Here is a 6,411-nt window from a genome sequence, read left to right as displayed (position 1 = left end):
GCCCAAACTTATTTCACTTCCTACATTGCTTATCCTTCAAATCCATTGTTCTCATTGAGAATTTTCTGATCTCTCCAGCCAGAAATCATCTCTCTGTCTTTTGAACTATTATAATCTCTTTTCTGGGCCTTTATTCTACTTAGCACATACTATGTTATATTATAGTTATTTGTACATGATCTGATCAGTCAGAATCAAACAGGCTTAGGTTTAAATTTAGTATTTTCCACTTTTTAAATGGATGACCTTGTAAATTTCCTGAACTGTAATTTCTTACTCTTACATATATTAAGTCTAAAAATATCTGCCATGCTGTAAACCATTGGCGAAATGGCCTCAATTTTCAAACCTGTATCTTTGCCCTTTGCACTGTGACTTTGGAGCTCATTTATCAATAGAGGGAGTCTGTTTCCCTACTCCCTGAATTTAAGCTGGTCTTGAGACTTGCTTTAGCCAAGAGAATATGACAGATGTGAAAGTGTTCCAGTTCTGAACACAGGCCCCTAGAGCAAAGAGACCTTGTGGACTCCCATTTGCTCTCCTAGAATCCTGCTCAACTGTCATGTGAGCAAGCCAAGCCTACCTTCCTAAAGCGTGAGAAACCACATGGAGCAGAGATGAACTGTCTCAATTGAGGATATTGTAGATCAGCTGGATCCCAGCGAATTCACCAGCAGATGTATGAGGGAACATAGCTGAAATGAGGAGGATCATCCACTATATATATATGTATGTATGAATATACATATATATGTATATATATTCTTATGCAAGCTAAAGTTTGGGAACCACCAACTAAAACAACCATATGTATGTATGTATGTATATACATATACCTAGATGCATACATACAAAGTCCAATACATATATTGGACTTACAAAGTATGCAAACTTGCATACATACTACAAAGTCCAATATATATATTGGACTTTCAGTCCTCTCTCTCTATACACACACACACACACCCCACACAGACAAACACATATGTAAATACTTACATACATATGGTTTTTTTAAATTGGTGGTTTCCAAACTTTAGCTTGCATCAGAATCACTTTGGGTGTTTGATACAATAGACCAGTGAGCTCCTAGAGTGTCTGATTTATAGGTCTTGCATGGAAGTTCCTAAATTTGCACTTCCAATAAGTTCCCACATGATGCTGATGCAGGTGGTTTGGGTACCACATTTTGAGAATGACTGTTTTAAGCTGCTAGGTTTTGAAGTAGTTTGTTAATACAGCAAAAGCTACCTGATAAATAGGGATATTGTGAAGCTTAGTAATTACAAATTTAAATTTGTAATTTAGTAGACACTCAATAAGTCTCATTATTGTTATCTGTTTTATCTCCTCAAGTAGCCTATAAGTTCCTCGCAGAAAGGACTATTATACAGGTGAGTGCATCCTACTCTTATTATCAGTTTGCAGTACTTTGCATGTTGCACACATAGCTTTCAGTCCGTTATATACCATAAACAGCAAGCAGGTGTCATGTGCAATTGCTGTGTTCTTTATCACTGTTATGTCCGCACTCATAATTTGGAGACATTTCCTAAAGATAATTTAAAACTATTTGATCAATTGCAAAATGCTTTCTTGCATCTATGTGTTTATGAACTTCTGTTAAAAAGAAGTCACAGAGGGTCAACGTTTTATAAAGCAGCGGTTGAAGATGTGTAGTGCTACAGTAGCTTAAGGAGTTGAGGATTCGGGCAAGAAAGTAGCCAAGTAATCACCTAGGAAAAGAAATATAACTAAGGAGAGAATTAATAAACTGAGAAGAAATGGAAAGATTAATGAATTGGCAGTCTCTATAAGGTCTAACGACAGTTGTAGTGGTTATAAAAGTGTAAGAAAATATAAAAGGAGTGAGGTATTGTCAGAATGTAAACTGAGAATTTAAAATTTTGAGGGTGAACTTATTGAATGATGCCTAGGAATACGTGTTTTTAAAAGATTAAATGATTCTGCTGTGCAACAAGTTTGGTAATGAATATCCGGCAATATTATGCTCTTTACTGTCGTCAGAATTCATGAAGACAAGCAGATGATATCTACTTCTGCAAGGGCTGAAGAACTTATGCTGAGAACTTTACCCATTACATCATTCAATGTTTCTTACAAAATCTCATGTAAAGAGCTTCTTCCCAATGTAGTGACAGAAAAAAAGGACATATTGGTCTTTCCTGAAGAATTGCTATATTTTTTTTTCTTTGTGATATTGAAGTTTATAAAATTCACCATTGTTACCTCTTCCTCCTGGCTGCCAAGAAGCCAAGAGCTAATCCTGAAGCTAAGCCATTTCTAGATTGCGTTAAGTGCTCTCAAAGTCCCTTGTGAATACCTCTATATTACCATTTACATATTATATTTAAGTTATTCATTTAATGTATTTTTCATCATTTTACTGTAAGTTCCTAAAAGCAGAAACCATATCTTTTATATCAGTTCATCTACAGTAACTATCCTGGTGCCTTGTATGCTGTAGGTTCTAGGAAAATTTTTGCTAAATTATAAACCAAATGGTGGCAATGATAAACCTGATGGTCACTAGGTTTTCTGTTCCCTTCTTTCGTGAGTTTTAATTTTATATTTTCATTTATTGATCTTATTGTACATGAGTCAATGTTAGGTATTAGAAGAAAATTCTCTTCTCTCCATTCTTTGTTATTTTCTTTCAGGTGGAGATAGCCCAGTTAGTCTTATACTTCTGGCTTCTCTCTGTCCATTTACTCAGTATATCCCAAGGGAGAGTGAGTGACTTATTTGATTGGTATATCTGAGAATAAACCAGACATGCTCAGCCCAAATCCTCCATTTTTCTATTTTCACCTTTTAGGTCAGTTAGCTCTGGGTTTCTTTGATGAATTCCCTTTTATTCTTCTATTCACATAGATCTAGTTTGGCCTCAGAAACCTCAACGCCCTTTGTAAATACATGTCTCACTTTTTCATTTCCCAGTGTTTTAGTTTATCCACTGTTATTTCCATAACAAGAAGATGTTTGCTGAATCCTCCGTTTTCTCTTCACCTACAAAACATCCTTCAATTACCTAATCTGCTGCTATAGCTCTTGCACTGTTTTTGAGCCAGCCTATTTCCCAATAATTAAACATCACAAATATGCTTCTTCTATGAATTTTTTGTTTTGGATTTGTGGTAATTTTTCCTGCTTTCTCCACACAAGCAGAACTTGCATCTCTAAATTGATAGTAGCTCATATTTCTTCTAAATTGCTCATTAATTTATTGTTGAAATATAATAAAATCTATTTTATTTCAAAGGAAGAAGCTGCACTGCACTGGATCTGCAATATTCATAAGCATAATTGGCAGGTGTTACAATGTAAAGCCTCAAAGATAATGTAAAATTAGACAAGACATGCAACTCCAGACTAGCCTTGGCTTGGTTCCAAGTGAAGGTCAATATTTATTATCTGAAGGCCTAAAATATCTTAGAATGGTATGCAAACCTAGTTTACAAACATGTTACATAGTATGAAACTAATCATTCTTCCAATGTTTGAATGTAGTGTGCAAAAGACCTATTAAATAAAAGGCAGCAAGAAAAATAAGTGAAAATAGTCTGAATCAAAGATATCATGATCCCAGACTCAACCCAGTGGTCTTTTGGGAGTTCTCTAAACAGTATTTTCCTTTATATTAATAGCTCAAGTTCTTAAACAATTAGTCAGCAGATAGGGGCTAAAACGTATTGGCTCCTTTCTTTACTTTAATAAGACTAAGTTAGAGGATCTAGTTTATACATGGAACAGTAAACCTCCAATATTGATCCAGATCACACAGATTAACCCACCTAGTTACAGTCATAGCCAAAAGTCTACAGATCTTCCCTAATGGGGCAGTCTCCCATTAAAATATGGCATATCAGAGCAGGGCAGAATGTAGGCCTTCTGGAAGTTACATGCCCCAAGAAGAAAAATGGAGGAGCTGCACTGAGCATGACTAGTTCATGCTTCCAAATTTACTTGGTATAAATGCATATATGTCACTCTGTTTTCCCTGCACTGGAGTTTGTAGAAAGAGAGAAAGAGTTCAAAAGCAGTAGAGGAATTGAGTCCACATTACTGAGGTCACTCAATAAGCTTAATACAATAAATTTGAATGAATAAAAAGAAGAAAAAAATAATTGAGAAGATTCCACTGGAAAAATGTATATTCAGGTAGAAAAATTGTTGTAGAATTGCTAGGTATCACTCTTAAAATATTGTTTTAAGCACCAAAATTTTAAAAAAGTATTATCTTTAGGGGTTGTGGCTAAATTTACTTTTTAACACCTCTACTAAGGTTAGGCTATTGCCTGAGAGTAGCTGAACAGTAGCAGTATGGTCAATATGCACCCACACCAAGTAGTGCTCACACGATTATAAATTTAGAATTGTACAGTGAAGTATCACGGTATTACAAGAATAATGACAATAGGAGTTCACATTTAAGAGCCCCCTTCCTGTGTGCCACAAATGTGCTAAGTGATTACATATTACCATATTTGATCGTCAAAATATTTCTGTGAGTTAGATATCAATATTCCTATCTAAAGTTAGGGTAAACAAGGCTAAGCAACATACCACAGCTCATAAAGCTGAAAGTAGCAAAAGTCAGTATTTGACCCCAGATTGACTGACTATGAACCCTGTGTTCTTTTGCATATGCCAAAGTAAACACATCTGTAAATATTATGGGACTGGATTACGAGAACTCTAGGACCTTCTGACTTTCTATGTTTCTATGACCCGACAGTGTGAAAAGCTCCTGCTAGTTAAGCGCTACCCCAGATCATCGTTTTTCTTCTTTCCTCTTTGCATTCTTTTCTGTTTCTCTTCTATTTGAGAGTTCCAATGGGCTAATTGGAAAGATCTTGCATAAATACAGTAAAAGTCATTAGAAGGTTATCCAAAGGACAAAATGGGGAGGGAAGGTATGGTACAAGTGGAAAATTGTTGTAAGTTTGAATTACAACGTGGTTGGATCTGCTCAGGGCTTAGCAGAGGAAGACGTTATATTGCCAGGACATTGCTAGGTTTTACTTTAAATTTACTTTAAATTCTAAGATACAAAGAAGGCTTTAACTTAAAAATGGAAGATAAATATTTCACAAATATGTTCTTATATCTCATAATTTGAAAGATAAATCTCTGAAGAAACTATGGAGAATATTGATCATCATCATCCTAAGAAATATTCCTGGCAATTCTTAAAACACATTTGTATTTCCCCAGTTTAAGTAGTGTTATGCTGGAAAGAGGAGCTGGATTTTCAAGTTAAATATTTGGATTTTGCTGTGTGAAATAGGATACATTGGTTGGTCTCTCTGAGCACCAATTTCTTCATCTGTACAAAAGTCCAAAATCAAATTCCATTTTATTTATTAAATAATTTATTAAATAATAATGCAGATTTAAGTGCCTAGCTCAAGGATGGACCTCTAACAGATTTTAACGAATGATGGATTATATTTAAATCAATAGAGGTATATTATTACATTTTCTTCAAAATCCCAGATAACTTTCTTGACAATTGTCATAATCTTGTAAAAGACTGAAGGTAATTTCTATTTATTCAATTATGCATTTACCAACTGTTTTTGGGTGCCTACAGTTTGCCAGGTGCTGTGTTAGGCTTTGCAGAGGTAGAGATTAAAGGAATGTTTTCACGTTGCTTATGATCAAGTAGGGAAGAGACAAGAAAATAGATAATTACAAATATCATCATGAAACATTGTAGGGTAGAGGAAATGTCCCATAAAGAACTCCTAACTGTAAAATAAAAATAATCCTATATCTAACCAGATTGGTCCGTGGAGTTCCTTGGCAACTCGTTAACCTTCTACTTTTCAACAAATCACCTTGCTCTGATATGTGGCTCTAATTCTTATAAATTGAAGATATTTGCAGTATTGAATGGCACACTGGACTTTGGAACAAAATAACTAAATTTCAGACCTGGGTTTGTCATTTAGCCATTGCCTGATTGGGCAAGTCAAGATGCATACATGAACGTTAGTTCTCCCCTCTGTGTGTGTGTGTATCCCTGTGTGTATACGAATTAAACAACAGGATTTTTCATTTATGTAACATTTTTAAAATCACTAATTGAATGGTTTAACAATAGTAAAAAGGGCAAGAAAAATCTAGATTTTTCCACACATAGCAACTAAACTAAATATTCACTGAAGGTCACAAGTTGAATATATGTCGCATTACTTAACGCCAAATGAGGGCCTGCTTCTGCCTCCTGGATCCAAAGGTTTCAGGCAGGGAGGGCTAATACGAGGTATGTATATTGACACCCCTACAGTTTGCATAGCTCTCTGGCCATACGCCTCTCCCCTAATTAGTTCAAATAAAGTTTCAAAATCATTTTCTCAAGCTTTTGCTCTAAGTAGTCACTAC

Source organism: Macaca nemestrina, chromosome 1, assembly GCF_043159975.1.
Source record: "Macaca nemestrina isolate mMacNem1 chromosome 1, mMacNem.hap1, whole genome shotgun sequence".
Lineage (NCBI taxonomy): Eukaryota > Metazoa > Chordata > Mammalia > Primates > Cercopithecidae > Macaca > Macaca nemestrina.
This window is presented reverse-complemented; position numbering follows the sequence as displayed.